Genomic DNA, 17,154 nt, shown 5'->3' on the forward strand with positions numbered 1-17,154 from the left:
CCGTTCTCCTTGATCGGTAAACTTGGTGTTGGCTTGCTGGCTGTTTGTACTGATCTTCTGGGGGAGGGGCCTGTTGCCATGGTTCCCAAATGTCTTTGCCGGAGGCGGAATTGCCCCGCCCTTGTCGGTCCAGCCTAAGCAGGCTGCTCCGGTTTGCTCTCAGGAGCTTTTGTTCCCAGCAAGCTCTTGGTACAGCTTTGGAGGAGCAGGGTGAAAATGGTGGCCTCCCACTCTCTGCCCAGAGGAGCTGAGACCTCGGGACCCCCGCTCCTCAGTGTGCCCCCAGAGAAAAGCAGTCACTCCTGTCTCCCCGGTCTCCGGCCGCACTCCGTGCTCACCCGGCCTGTGACCGAGCGTTGCTATCTCTGGCACCCGACCCCGTGTGGAGTCTCCAAACCCAGCAGATCCCTGCGGTGCGCTCCCGCGCCGCTCCTCCTGGGGGGAGGGAGGGGAGTCTCCCCAGATCTGCCGCTTGTTGGGTCCCTGCTGGAGGAGCAGTGGCCCGACTGGGCCGCGGATCACAGTTTATGGCAACCCTGAGCTGAGAGCCCGCGCCTCGGCTCCGTCTCTGCAGCCGGCTTCCCCGCTCCGATACCTGGGAGCTCTGCTGCACTCAGGCACCCCCGGTCTTTCTGTGACCCCGAGGGTCCTGAGTCCACACTGTACTGTGAGGTTTCCACCTCCGGCTTAGCCACTGGAGCAACGTCCCTCAGGGGAACCGACTTCTAAAAGTTCAGATTTTGTGCTCCACGGCTCTAGCACTTGCCAGAAGCGGCCGGCGGAGGCCCCCTCCCCCGCCGTCTATCCTCCCGAATATCGCCTCGGATTCACTTCTCCGCCCGTCCTACTTTCCAGTAAGTGGTCGCTTCTCTGTTCAGAGAGTTGTTGCTACTCTCTTCTTCGATCTCCTGTTGAGTTTGTAGCTGTTCAGAATGGTTTGATCCCTATTCAGCTGAATTCCTGAGACCAGACGAAATCCAGGTCTCCTACTCCTCCGCCATCTTGCCACGTTAGTCATACTTCAATAAAAACACAAAAATTTGTCTTTATCTTAAAGGCAATAGGAAGCTATTAGAGTATTTTAATCAAGGGAGCTCGACCATCAGTTTGCACTAAAAAATGATTATTCTGGTTTCAATATTTAAAAATGAATTTTAAAAAAGATAGAGTTTAAGAAATAAAACCAGTTAGGGGGCAATTGACAGTAGCCTAACTAAGAGATGATGACAGCTTCTTGACTAACAATGATAGCAGAGAAAAATACAAATTTAAGGACTGTTTTATTCTCAGTCAGTGAACTTGACATTTGATTGTATGTGGGAGATGAGAAATAGATAAAAGTGAACGATGATATTTTTGTTTCTTGTTTGAGCAACTGGATTGGTGTTTAAGATTTGGGGAAAATAACACATTTATTTTTACATGTGTTGAGTTTGAATTTCCGTAGAATTTTTTGAGGTAAGATGTTGAGTAAGGATTTGGATGTAGTGATTTGGAACTCTATAGAACATACTGACTCAGATATATACATTTGGAAGACAGTGACATATGGAAAATAAAGCATTAGAGAAGAAATTTTCCAGGAAAAGCATACAGAGTTCAAAAAAGAAGGGGCTAGGAAATGGTCATAAGAAATTTCTCACTAACGAATGTAAAGGAGGTTAGCAGAGGAACCAAAGATAGAAGGAACCTGGCAATGTGTAGAAACTACAGAATAAAAGTGTTTTGGTAATAAAAAAAAATGGTCAGTTTTGTCAAATACTGTTCAGATATCAAATATGATAACTGGAGAATGTCCTGAGGCTTACAGATCTGGGATTTCTTTTAAATTTGGTTGCAGAGCCAGGGGCAGAATCAAGATATATGCTGATTAAAAAGTGAGTACAGGTGTGGGAAATACTGTAGGCTGTTTTACCAAAAGCTAATCCATATACCAACCCTGCATGCATGCATATATACACACATCCTTGCTTCCTTCCTGACTAGCACTTCTCCCATAATAGAGGCTGCACATGTCAAATAATTGTCTTCCCAACCTTCCTTGTACCACAAGGGCTTGTGACAAAGTTCTGGCCATAGTGTCAATGGTGAGTGCTTGCTGGAGGGATTTCCTCCCTAATAGAAAGGAAAAGCTGAGGCAAAAATTTTATTCTTCTCTGGATAAATCATGTTTACTTGTGAAACACAGAACATCTATGACCATCAGGGAGCAAGACAGAAAGTGCCTGAGTCTCTGACGACACTGTTAAGCAATTGAGTTAGCCTCCCTCCTGCCCCCGCTGAGCCCTATCTTTGCATGTCCTATTCATTACATGAGATATAACACCCTTAAGGCTCAAGTCATCCACAGTGGGTATTCTATAATGGGCAAAAACATCCTACATGATACAGAAGGTTGAAAATGGAGATATGGATTCTTCCAGGGAGTTTCTTTTGTTAGGGTGAAAGAGTGGAGAGAATCAAGAGAGACCAAGATATGTCATTTTGAGACTGTTTTTCCTTTCTTTCCTTTTTTTTTCCCCTTTTCTCCTTTCCTTTCCGTCCCCTCTTATCTCTTCCTTCCTTTTTTTTTTTTTCCTTCCTTCCCTCTTCCTTTCGTTCTTGTTTTTCAAGAAAGTGAGAATTAACTATGTTTGAGTACTAATACTACTGGGGAGAGAAGCACCGAGAGAGGAAGGGATGGGGGCAGTCAAGAATAAAGAGTAAGAGAGAACAGTGCTCAAGCACTGAAATGGCAATAGGGAAGGTGGCACACTAACAGAGGAGATGGGAAGATGCTGGAGGAGAAGTGGTGGTGGATGGTGTGATTCTTGAGAAGTTGTGTGGGGGTGGAGGGTTAGCTCTAGAGCACATATGAATAGTTGGTATCAGGGAGAACAAGGGAAATCCACCTATTATAGCAAGAGGGAGGAGGGATGGGTGGGTTTAGAATCGGGCAGTGGTAGAATTTGGGAGTGGGGATTTATGGTAATTCCAATCTGATTATTTCCACTTATCCTGTTAATCGGGAAGTAAAGTTACCGGCTGTAACTGATACATGATCAGAGGAACTATAACGATGAGCAAGAAGAATAGAGCTGAACGATAGTTTGGACTTAGAGTGGTTTGTTTATTTAAGGCTTGAGTCATAACTCAGTTTAACTGCTTGGAATGGACGTTGACTTGTGGGGAAGGGAAGTCCGTTTATGTGCTTCTCGAATGGGGAACAATAATAGGCAACTTGGAGTTGGCCTTTTCTTTCTTATTCCTCTTAGTTGAAGAATGGCATTCACCAGATGTCTCTAGCAGATAACAATAAGGAAATACATGTTCTTTGGAATTTAGAGTAAAAGATGCAAAGAGTAAAGAGAAAACTATATAGCATAAAAATTAAAGGTATATTGATTCAAAATGATATACAGCATGAGATTAGTTCTCAGGTAAATATAGCATTAAATTTGCTTTAAAACGGAGAGTATAGTCTCTCTGACTCATACAGAATAGCCCTTTGCCGTTTACACTGGATATTTCAGAAAGTCGTATTATTTGAAGCTAGGCTTTCCTTCATCCCAAAGGGAATATCTTTAATTTTATATATTAGTTAACTGTGATTAACTGATTATAAAATAATGAAAGGTTGTCTTTTTTGTGTTTTAAGAAGTAGAATAAAAGTGTTTTTAGCAAAGAATTATCACCATGACATTTAGCAAACAAAGCCAAAAATTTTGAGATGAACTGATGAGTTTTTTTCCTTCTGAACAGATGTTGGTACTAGATGTGGGCACTGTTCTGTACTGGTATAAAACTGATTAACAATTTTATAGAATAAAAACCAATGTAAACTTTTGTGTGAACCTAAGTAAGTGTGCCCATAAATTTAGCAATTAGATGGGGATAAAAAATGTCAAGAGACTATGTATCTGAATTTACTCCAAACATATAAATAGAGAGGAAAGGGTATAAATTATGGTACATGATAGAGATAGATAATTTCCCACAATTTCGATAAGTTAACAAAAAGCTCAGGGATCTAGTTCATTCAAATATACAATTTACTGTGAGTATGGTATCTGAAGAACAAGCAGATAAAACAATCTTTCTGGAAAAAACTCAGAAAAGGTGTTATATTCATGGTTATGATTAATTGCAGAGAAAAGTTCAAGATCAAAAGGGAAAAGATGCTTGAGTCAAGCAAAGGAGAAACTACAAAATAAAACTTCTTTGGGAGCCCCTTTTCTGTGGAGTTTCGTGAGGCCTTGACTAATTTTCCCAGCAACAATGTGGGGCAACCTGTGTGAAGTGTTGCCAAAGAGGAGAGATCACCCAAATCCTGGGGTCTGGCTTTTTATTGAGGGTCAGTCACAGGAATGCAGCACCCACGTGACTGACCTGAGCTCCTCAACTCCACCTCTACCCTCAGAGCAACAACAAGCATTCACCATATGTCACATTGTTAGGATAAACTCATTGGTCAAGTAACAAGGCCCAAGCCTCAGGCATACAAAAACACTCTTAGGCAGAATATTCTAAGGAAACAGAGGTTAGTTCCCAGGAACCAGCCAAGGTCTAGTCCTGAAAAGAAGCTTTCTTCGGAATGTGCAGGATTTGAGCAACAAAGGCCCACTGAGTTAACGTTTTCTTGCCCAGTAAGTTACTCTTCTATTTTATTTTTAGGGGTGTTGTGATCAGTTGGACCTTGCAAAAAGCCCTGTAGGTCAAAATATCCCCACTCTTGTTGCCTAATACAGTAATCAGACCCACCATGTCCGGAGCTTCATAGCTGGCATTTACCCCCTGCCTCTCCAGTGTCCCATTAACCCAATCAAGGTCAGAGAGCCATTCTCTGTGATGGTACCTGCCACTGTCATTCCCAGCCTACAAAGGACAGCTACCAGAGATGTCTTTGAGGATGTGATGCCCCCTCACTAATATTTTTCTCCATGTTTTCATTAAAAAAAAAAAAAAGTGTCCACTGAGCTTTCTCTGGGGATATAGTGAGTGAGTGAGTGTGTGTGTGTGTGTGTGTGTGTGTTTGTGTGTATCGTTGGGGAGAGGATGTTTGCCATTCACATGTGAAACCTCAACTCCACCATATCCATCTCCCTAAGCTGTTTTATTTCATCCCCCGGATTAGGCTAGGGAACTTTTGGCATTTCAATCTTACTGAATGTGAGTTGTTATTGAGTCCAATTTCCAATCAACCAAAGCAAATGTTTGAGGTGTTTCCTATTGTGTGAGATAACATAATAATTCTGAACTCTGGTAAACACAGTCACATTGATATACTCACAAAGATCCAATATATAGACTTGCCTCTTTGGATTGATTCCCTTGACATTCATTCCCACCCATATTCCATAGGTTTCTACTGAAATGAATTAGCAATCTCTTTCATCTTTTTGGAGAATAAGCTATTTCATCTCAGGTCAGACTTGACACTTGTCCCTCTGGAACATAAGATCTCATTGTAGTTATAGGTCGAGAATCAGCAGAGTTGTTGGAATGTGTCCTGAGAAAAACAGACTTCCCTTTATAAACTAACTTACTTAAGTGATGTTCCATGGTTCCCAAATTAGGATGACTCAGGTATATCTCAGAGAGACTTATGGATTCAGAATCCTCAAGTTTGTTTCAATATAGACAGATGTCCTTCTTCTAAGCTTCTGAATCTCACTCTGTGCTAAAATATGCCCTTATTTTCACTTAAGTAGCACGGTAAGGTTTTGAATTCAACTTTCATTAAAACTCCATCACTAGTAAAATTACCTTTGGGCCTGGTTTTTATTTAGGTTGGCCTGCTACTACCAGAACTAAGAGATCATTTTAGGGCCACCACCAAAAAGTTCAGCCTCTGAACTTTTTGATTTGAAATGAGAGTTTAAAATTCTGAGCTTAACAGTGGTTTCCTTCCTTTACCTCTTAAGTGCATTCAGACAATCTTTGCAGTCTTCATCATGGCCATAGATTAACATGCACAAGCTACATGGTCTGCTGAGGTATTTCCTTTTTAACAGGCACTTGGTTTCAACAACCTACAGGTGATCTTCCAATTAGTCAGGATGCCATTGCATGCCATGGGTTATTAAAGCACCATTTCCCATTGCATTTGAAACCAGAATACAGCTAAACTAATCATGGAACTCCACCTTTTTGAGTTTGTTTTCCTACAACCATTCCTGGTGCCATGTATGTATCAGCCATATAATAAACATTAAAATTTATGCCCTATCCATACCTTGCTGTTGTAGTACAAGGTGGGTGTGACCTCTAATTGCTTGAAGGCTTCTCTAGGGCCCCCAAATCTTTCTATCTCCCAGCACAGCTGCTCAGAAAGGCTGGGAAATCATTTCCTAGCAATAGCCATTAACCAATGACTGACACGAGGTTCTGTATAAATATTCCAGCTCTCTTGTCCTTTTCTGAGATAATGCTAAAGCATGTGTTCTACACGGATTTGCGGAGTTCCCAAGGCAGGTTTAGCTCCCACAGTAGCGACTGGCTAGATAAGTAACCATTTTTGGTTGCTCCCAGTCTTATTTTCCCGCTACTTTTCTGTTGTTTTCTGAGAGCATCCCTAATGCCCCCTATTGGCATAAACTAACAGGAAGACAGCAGGCAACATGCAAAGTAGTTTAAAAAATTTTACCCTCTAATGTAATCATTTTCTTTTCTTTATGTAATTATAAATGATAATAATCTTTGAACACAGGGCCCCGGCTTTTTTACTTTCCTACTGATGGAATTATACAAAAAGCTTGGATGCCAAGGCTGGGTTGCAAGAATGAGTATATAGGTTAAGTTTAAATTCATTATAGAAGTAAAGTTTAAATTCATTATCGAAGTAAAACAAAAATAGAAAGAAATGTGTCCCCAGAGCAGCTTGGTAATATGGGAACCCTTTTAAAAACGTAAAAGAATCGTCAGAGAAGAAATGTCAATTTAAAAGACATCGTAAGTAGCATTTGTATGCACTTAAGTAGTATTTGTATTTTTATTTGTGATTTACATTTCACACGTTGTCTTTCTAAACCATTACCTCACTTACTAAGATATAAAGTGGTTGAGCTACATAGTAAAGTTTGAATTCACATTTTTTTACTACATTTTTTCTTTCTTTCTATCTAAAATTGTTACAAGGAAAATTATGTTTTATTTATTCAAGTATCTTTAATAACTTTACCTAATCAAACCAAATATTTTCCCAAGAGGGATTCCCATTGGGTTTGTTTAAACACAGAAATGATCATGATTATCCACATAGCTACCATTACATGCACAAACACACAAACATGGTATATAAATAAAATAAATGCTTATTGTCAATATGTATGGTTTTATTAATATAGAATTATTAATATAGAAATGGCTCTTTCTTAATTGCTTAAGACAACTTATCTCCTAACATGGTTTCCAAATCAGGGTGTCTATAAACAGCTTAGACCTACTAAATCAGATTGCTTGGTATGCAATAATTAGTTTATTGCAAATTTAGGGAACATGGCCCACACAGACTACCTTCCCTTATAATACCAAATGAACCTAAATTTTGATATTTCACCAGAAGGACTCATGGACTCATTGAAAGCTATTATAATCACAGTATTGTTTATTACAGAAAAAGTATATATACCAAAACCAGCCAAGGGAAGAGATACATGGGGCACAGACTAGAAGAGCACCAAACATGGAACTTCCAGATGGCCTCTGCACATGGAATCACAGACAGCGTTAATTATTGTTGGCAATGAGGTATGGGAATACACACAGACTTGTCAACCAGGTAAGTTCACCTGAATTTTGGTGTCCAGCATCTTTACTGGAGCACCATAAAATAGGTAAGGCTGGTTGCCAACATGGCTGATCTCAGTTTCCAGACCCTCAGGAGGTCAAGATAATACTTGACACCCAAAGTCCTCACCCTAAATCACATTATTATTATCATCAGATGGGCTCAAGCTCTACAGACAAAGAAAGACTCCTTTCAGGCGTAACATTCCAAGGGCTTAGACATTATCTCCCGGAAGCCAAGGGCAAAAGCTAGACCTCTCTTTGGGCAAAGTTAAATTCTTTACTTCGCAGGGGGTTGGAGGATGGGACGGTAAAGTTTCCCAAGTGAGTCAAATATAGCTTGATTAGTATTGACATTTAAATCAGTACTTTAGGGGCGCCTGGGTGGCTCAGTTGGTTAAGCGACTGCCTTCGGCTCAGGTCATGATCCTGGAGTCCCAGGATCCAGTCCCACATCGGGCTCCCTGCTCAGCAGGGAGTCTGCTTCTCCCTCTGACCCTCTTCCCTCTCATGCTCTCTATCTCTCATTCTCTCTCTCAAATAAATAAATAAAATCTTTAAAAAAATAAATAAATAAATCAGCACTTTGGAACCACTGCTTCAAATTTCACATCTCTGCCTCACCACTACCTGGTCTTCAGTACAATTTGCTGAAGAAATAATGTTTGATTGCATAAAAGTAAATTTTATCACTGTGCCTGTTAGTCTTTGCATGAATACTAATCACAATAATTTAAATTAATGACATGTTGATACTTAAAAAAATGCAGGGAAAATATGGAAAATGGGGAAATGTATAACATATGATTTAAAAAGGAAATATTGTTAATTAAGCCATCTGGCACATTGTCTTATACATAGTTATTCAAAAATTCACATATCACATTGTTTTTCAAAACTAAAGGAGCAATTTAAATTCAAAGATATGCCAATGTTTGGATAATTTATGTTTTTACTTTTAGGGAAAAATCTGTATTAGAAACACTGATCTTAGAAATCGTCTAATCCAATGGCAAAATAATTAAACTAGGACCTTTAGATATGGAGTGACTGTCCTAAAATCACATTTGAATTGGGATTGTAGGCAACAGAAACATCACTATACTGGCTTAAGTAAGTAAACGTTGACTTTTCTTATGTATGAAGAATTCTAGAGGCAGAGCCCAAGCCTTGAGTGTTCAAGGAAACCATTAAGGACGTACTGCTCTCTGAGCTTTTTGCTCTATTATCCTTAGTGTGTGGCTTTTTCACTCATGCCCTTATGATGGCTTCTTCTGATGGTTTCTCCTCTTTTGAGAAATTATATCCACGTTCCAGTGGACATATGGTGGGCAAAAGAGAAATACCATACCCTTTGCAGTATAATTTGACTTACATTAAATTGGAAAAACTGAGCACTCTAATTCTCATATAAAGCAATACTGAGAAGTAAGTACAGTAACCGGACACATAATAAATAGCAGAACCGCAAACAAAACAAAACAAAACAAAACGAAAAAAACCACACAAAAAAACCTCACTAAAAACAAACAAACAAAGAAGCCCCAAATGGGGTTATATTAGTAGGAGAGAAGGGGAGATTGGATATTGGATATATCTGTGTTTGTTGTGTGTTTTTTCATCAAATATTTATTAATCATCCATTTGTCCTGGGCTCAGATTATAAAGTATTGAACAAGACCAACATAGTCACTAGTCTCTAACCTCATGGAACTTATGGTAATGAGAAAAAACATACAGTAAACTATCAAGTACACAAACTATATGATTGAAAATTGTAATAAATGTTATATAAGAAGAAAAAAAGTGCTATGAAAAAGAGTGAGAAATAGGAAGACATGATCCACTTCAAGTTGTGTAATCTGGAAAGATTTTCTTAAAGGGATGGTATCGTAGCTGAAGCTTGGAAGAGAAGTATCAGCTTCGTTGGGGGAGGAAAGAGTGGTCTATGAAGTAGAACAGAACATGTGAAGGTGCTGAGTTGTAAGGGATTGAAATATTTAAGAATATGAAGATAGGCTAGTGTGGCGACAGTATGATGAATGAAAGAGATAAGCTGTGAGAGAAGGCAAGGCAAAATGTTTGATTTCTTTTTACTCTGATCCCCACCCCCTACTATCAGCAGGAGATTTCCAAGTAATGGAGAAAAGAGAAAACAGAAAGAAATAGATGAGTGCTGGTGGGGTTTAAGATGGCAAGGCCATACCTGCAGAGATATCATGAGGAAGAACATTCGGTGTTAGCGGCCAGAAGTTGTCCATGGTCCCTACTGTGGCCATCAGGTAAACACTGCTCTAGACCTGGAACAACAGATGTAAATCAGTCCCTTTGTCTGTCCAGACTCCATCCGAGAATGCAGCTTATCCTTGTCATCCAACAGGGCTCTTTCTTTCCCTTTAGTAAACATTGCTCATTGATTACCTAGAAATGATGTCTCCTTACTCTCTCTGGCTTTGCTCTACCTAAAAGGCACTAGTCTTTGTACTGAGGACATAGCCACTAAAACATGGTCTCTTTTCTCCTTTATAGTCAGTAAACAAGAAGGACAGTAAACCAAAGGAAAAAAAAAAAGAAAGAAAAATAATCATAAATTCTATTATTGCTACATAATTTCACATAATTGTGTTTTCTTTAAAGACCAACTTTTTGGGGTGCCTGGGTGGCTCAGTTGGTTAAGCGACTGCCTTCAGCTCCAGTCATGATCCTGGAGTCCCGGGATCGAGTCCCGTGTCGGGCTCCCTGCTCGGCAGGGAGTCTGCCTCTCCCTCTGACCCTCCCCCATCTCATGTGCTCTCTCTCTCATTCTCTCTCTCTCAAATAAATAAATAAAATCTTAAAAAAAAAAAGACCAACTTCTTAATTCAACACGATTACTTAGGGTTTACTGTAAGGCCCTGAGTCAGCCAGCCATGAAGACACATCTTGAGCAAGTATGCGGAATTCATGGCATTCATTGAATTTCTTTACTTGTATCTTATTTCCTGTCAACTCTTTGCTGACATGTGTCAAAATCTTCATTCCCAACTAAACTGCTTCTCTAGCTCCAACACTCAGTCTTTTTAAAGTGCTCCTATATATTGGCCCCAATGCCATTAACCCCTCTACCAACTACCCATCTTCTCTGCTGGTAGGGACTGGAATTTCTGCCTTTCAATACTGCTTGTCTGTGTTGCAGGGCATGACAGTGTCTATTGGTTTGAGGGTGGGATCATGAACCATTACAGCTGATGTTTATACCACTTTGTGCAGTTCCAGACAGAGAATTTTGGCATAACAATCTGTTTAGTCACTTATTATTCTTGTCACCATTTTATCAGCATCTGTCAAGCAGGGACACACGCTGTCTCTGTTTTGTATGACATGACTGTCCAGGGTATCTAGCGATGATGCCACAATCCCCACAGGCAAGCACTTAACATTGATCATGATGCTGGTGCTGAGACCTGCTCATCAACCTTTCATGAATTACAAACATTTCAAGTTTGACTCACATTTTATTTTTAATATGATTTCAGAATGCCTTGAGATTCCTCAGCATGATAAAATCCTATTGGAGTTAGAGTTGCTTTTGTTGCAATTCTGAACAATCAAAAGTGTGGAGTCACCCTTGAGTGACTGTGATAATCATGGCATTTCTAAAGAAAATGTGAAAGCTCTTTATAATGATGGCTTAGGGGCTAGTCACATCACACAAATATATGTAGATATATATTCTTTAAAGAGCAGACTTTTCAATACAAAATCTAATGAAATCAGACATATTTTTTAAATCTCTGTAGTTTACTATTTGGTATCTAATCTTATGTTCTCATTTGAAACACAAAAGACATTTGATAGAATTTATTTCCTTGAAATTTCAATTATTTCCAAAATAGTAGTCTATAATTCTAGTTGTGCTTGGGCTCAAGGGAAATGTAAAGATTAACCTTATGGGCTATTTGATTGGCCCCAGGAGGTCTATTTTCAGAATATGCATTGCATAAGAATGGACAAAGCACAGAAGAGGCGGAGGCATGAGGGAATAGTGGAAAATGCACTGGTATGGGTTAGGAAATTCCAAACTCGGTCCTATTCATAGCACTTTTGTTTTCTTATTTCTTAAATAAAGGTAAATGATAATTCCCACTCCCTGACTTAATCATGACATTTTTTTTGTTCTGAGAAACAAAAAAGCATATGAGAATATACATAATAAGTATTAAGCACATGGAAGAAATTATAATAATAATCATTACTATTTGATGAACAATTACTAAATTACTTGAATAAGTATATCAGCCAACTATAGCCCACATCCAAATTTTGCTTATTTCTTAACCTGAAAAATTGAAGTTAAGAAAAACTATTTTTTACCCATCCATCCATCCATTGCATATGCTATAAGAGAATGTTTAAATCTGAACTTCATCATTTGTGGCATACATTTGTTCCTATTCTACAGCAATTCACAAATTCACTCACTCTGTCCTTGCAAATAGCACCAATTCAGTTGAGTGGACACATCCTTGGCCTCAAGGAATATATCAGGAGGGGTCCAAGCTAATGATGGCAACCTAGCTCAGCTGTGGTGAGCCCTGGAGGGAGAGAGGGAAGGAGGAAGGTAGTGAGAGAGAGAGAAATAAAGAAAGAGAGGAGAGAGAGAGAGGAGAGGAGAAAGAAGAGGGGGAAGATATATATATATATAGAGAGAGAGAGAGAGAGGGAGAGAGGTGTAGAAATATAGATATATAGATAGACTCCTGGGTTTTTGATCAATAAAGTGAACAAATGAATCTCATGACTTCTAATCACTGAAAATCTTGCTAAGTAATAAAAAATGACCTTGAGATTTAAGCCAACATCAGCTATGTTTTCTGTTCCTTTTGGCTGGAAGCATCTGACAAGAGTGTTGTTCTGATCCTACTGCCTCTGGCCAAATGGTGGTACTACATTCCTGGCTCCCCTGGGCTGATGAATATTCAACAACCAATTGTGAGACCCTGCCAGGCTCTTTTTTTCTCTGGAACAGTGACTGGCAACTTTTGAGATGATTACTACTCCATTAGCCTGGATCCCTAAGTGACTATGATAGGCAGAATATCATCATCTAGCATGAACAAGATATAAGTCTTTGTTACTGTAAGCCACATATATCTTGGACTTTGTTACTACCATATAAGCTAGCCTGACCTGAAACAAGATTAGTGTTATGGGTTGATATGTGACCCTTAAAATGATATGTTGAAGTCCCAACCCCCATACCTTGGAATGTGACCTTACTGTAAACAGGGTCATTATAAATTAATCAGTTAAGATGAAGTCATCTGGAGCAGGATGGGCCCTTAATCTAATATGACTAGTATTCTCATAAGAAGAGAAAACAAATTGGACAGAGACATACAGAAGAATGCCATGTAATGATGAGTAAGGGACAGGCAGAGCTAGGTAGGGAGAGATAGGTAGGGACCTACCGGATCAGGCTCACAGAAATTCGAAAAATGCAGAGGTGAAAGGAAACCAGAGATAAGGAAACAAACCAGACCATACAATCCTAGGTGTCAGAGGTGGGGTCTTGTTACAATAGCTACTTGCGACCAACAAAGAATTACCAGAATTACTGGACCCTAAAAAAGAAGTAAACCATTGAAGGTGTACTCAATGGTGATATCAATAGAGATGTTAAAAGGATTTAAGTTCCCTGGTTGACCCTCAATAAAAGACCAACCCTAAAATGCCCTTAGTGGCAGCCCTGTCTGAACCCATCTCATTCTTGAGAGCTTTTTCTGTAACCTTGCTTAATAAAACTCTATTGCTTTACTCACTTTCCTTTGTCCACAAGATTCATTCTTTGATTCCATGAGACAAGAATCCCGTTCTCCCACTTCAATGACAGACGCAGAGGCTGAATTATTGCAAATGCAAGCTAAGCAACATCAGGGACTGCCAAAAAACATCACCAGAAACGAGAAAGAAGCAAAGAAGTATTCTCCCCAATGGGTTTTAGATGGATCATAGGCTGGGTAATACCTTGATTTTAGACTTTTGGCTTCCAGAAAAAAATTCTATTGTTTTAAGCTACCCAATCTGTGATATTTTGTTATGAAAATCTTAGGAGACTAATCTGATCAAAAAAGGTTGTGATGTTGTGTTATTTTGTTTTCACTCTTTGTAAAAATGATATAAATTAGGTCCAAAGGCATAATAGACATGGCCTTTCATACTTGGTAATACTTTCAGTAGGACTTTGGAAATATATTCACACATATAATCCTTAAAGGAAATCAAAGTTTTAAAATATTGTTAAGTAGACATTAAGAGCAGTAACTGATTGAGGGCTCACATAATAGTTTCACACAATCTAGATTACCTCAGAAGTTAAATATACACACACACACACACACACACACTTAGATATATCTCCTCTGCTTGTATGTATATGCAAGTATGTATGTGTGCACGTATGTACATAGTTATGTATGTAGTTAAAACATCTCTTCTAGAGTCTCCATGTGAAGAAGGGTTCAAAGAATTAGTTCGATCAGAAATCTTTTCTTAGCCTGAATTTCTCAAATATACAGAATCCAAAGTGTCCAGCTATCTCCAGCAACACACACTAGAGAATACCCCAACCGTAGACAGCACCTCAATCCTACACATAGTTTTGCCTAGGATGGCTCTCTTGCTACTCTGACCTAGTGCTACTGAAGTCCTATATACCCTGTAGCTCTGAGCACTGGATTCACCTCCAAACTCCATCTCTGGGCTTGATCCTGAGTTGTATTGCCATAACTAGACCCTTCTCTGGCTAATCCCCCTTAAATCTGCATTTCATTCTTACATCTAATTTTTCCCTTTTTCTTGGAGAGTAAAACTCATTTACCCATTCTGCCACTATCCTGAAATTGCCTCAGAATCATGACTTGTCCCTCAGCCTTTCCACCACAGAAGGGAAATTCTAGTACAAAGAAATCCATGGAAGTATCTCTGGGCTGCATGAAGAATGAAGTTTTTTCTTTTAATTCATAGAGTTATATTCTAAGAGACTCAGAGATAGTTTATGCTAGATGGATTTTCTGTTAGCAAAAAGATAGCAAGAAACAGAACAAACAACAAACTAGAGAATTTTCAGAAATCTAGGACCAGATGACAAAGGTTTGGACATTATGTTCTATAGTCACTATTTTAGGGTATTTTGGCCCAGGGCCAAGTCCTAATTAATTGGTTCTCTTTATATACCAGAGAGAGCAGATTCTGACTAATCTAGAGCCAGGATCTATGGATATGGCCTCCCCCTATTTCCTCAAGACTTAGATGACCTGGTCCAGATGAATAAGAATGATATGCATTTATATCTTTCTTAATTTTGGACCTTGATAAAGGTCTTGGCAGAACATGACATGCTTCTATTTCCTTCCCTCTTTGTCTTAATCTTGATAAATTACTTTTATAATATTTGATAAAACTCCTGTTTTCGAGGCAAAGGAAAGATTGTTACTTGGCAAATGACTAATACACCCTCTAGTCTGAACAGAAGATTCCCTAGTATTCTCCTGGCACAGGAGTGGCTTGAGAGATTAAAGATGTTTAACACAGAAAAGAAACGATTTAGGCACTGCTTAATGTTTTACAGGTTATGTACAAGAAGGATTGATTTTTTTTTTCTAAATAGTGCCACAAAGCAGAACCAGGGAAAGAGGGTGATAGTTAACAAAATAATGATTTCTGCTTAGTACAATGCTTTCTTTTGAAATATTGTACTTCCTGTTATGTGGCAAGCTTAGATAAAAAATGAAAGAACATTCTTCAGGTAAAATAAAGATGTTATTCTTCCATTGGATGGGGTTTTGGTGCCACTGAACTTCAAAGTTATATGGTCTTCTCAAGGAGACTTGACCAGATCATTTAAGTTGGTAATCACCCAGAGTGAAAGGAACTCTGCAGGTAAAAGAGGCTTCAAGATGCCAAGTATGGTCCCATGGAAAGAGCATGGACTTTGGAATCAGATGCACCTGGCTCTAGGCAAGTTTCTGTATGTTTCAGAGATACGATTTCATCATTAATAAAACCAGTAACACCCACCACTCTAAGCTTCATAAGTGACAAAATTACAGTTGTCAATTATAGTCAAATGATAACAGAATTAAATAAACCTTTCTTTTCAAAAACCAAATGTCAAGATAGTATAAAGAAAAACAGTGGAACAACAGCTTCATAACTCTGCTGATTAGGCAAGAGACCTATTAATGGCACAGTGACATCCACAACTTCCCTGCCCCTTTTAGGCATAGAAACTCTATTGAAACAAAGGGGCACTTATTTGTTTGCTTGTTTGTTTGTTAAATATATTTTTACTATTGCTCTTTCTATTCTCCCATGGAAATCAATTATGTAGGAGCAATGTTATAATAAAACCAGACCAAAAAATTCATAAATAACATATGGACAACTCTTTCTTCCAAATGACCCATAGATACATACAAATAACCCTACTCCCAAATTTTCTGAAGTCCACGTCTGCCTCTCAATCACCCTGTCAGTGGTGGTGAATAGATCAAAGAAGGGACATCAACCTGCTCAATACCCATGGACTATCTACCTGAACACAAACTTTACCTCTTCATTTCCTCTATTTTCAGTTTTCTTCTTTAAAAGACTCATTGGTGTCTGTATAACTTTTGTGATGCATTTTCTCTCTGACATACCTTCAAGTTTTTGCTTTCACTTTGCATTAAACAGTTCCAACCCAGGCTAGGCAATATTCTTATTCTTAAACGTGGCAACTCCAATGTCATCTCTGACCTTGATCAAGGTATCTCAGGAATCTGGCTCCATGGGGAACAGAGAATCTTTCTGATTTATGCTGAAATCATAAATTTCAGCTATACAGAGATGTTCTGTATAGGCAGCAGAGCTGAGAGAGAGTTGAGGATTCCTCAAAATAGAGGGTTAAGATTTTTCTTGTGATTAGAAGAACTGGTAGTAGCTGCACAATGGGTGTGGCTATGTTATTTATCTGAGATTGGAAGGAACGCAAAGAGAGGACCAGATTTGACCCTCTGAATTCTTGATCTGACCCCTATTGTTGAAGCTGATTCTCAAGGCAGAAGCAAAAAAGGAACATTCTAGGAAAAATCATTCTCTATTGTTCTAACAGAAAAAAAATCTAATGGAATTATTATTCTAATTATTGATGGAGGATTTTTGGCAACAGATATCTTTTCAGAATCCTTAGACTGAATCTTGTATTTAAATAATTTGAAGATAGAATGATCCCTATTTCTAGCTTCTAGAGAGTCAATAATGTTTGTATGAATATGATCATACCAGTCTCAAACATCTACATTTTAGAAAACAAGTCACCTCCTCTCCAAGTCTATCACTAAATATGAACATTAAAATAACTTTAAT

This window comes from Callorhinus ursinus, unplaced genomic scaffold (genome assembly GCF_003265705.2).
Source record: "Callorhinus ursinus isolate GAN/ISIS: 27379988/994484 unplaced genomic scaffold, GSC_fseal_2.0 scaffold10, whole genome shotgun sequence".
Lineage (NCBI taxonomy): Eukaryota > Metazoa > Chordata > Mammalia > Carnivora > Otariidae > Callorhinus > Callorhinus ursinus.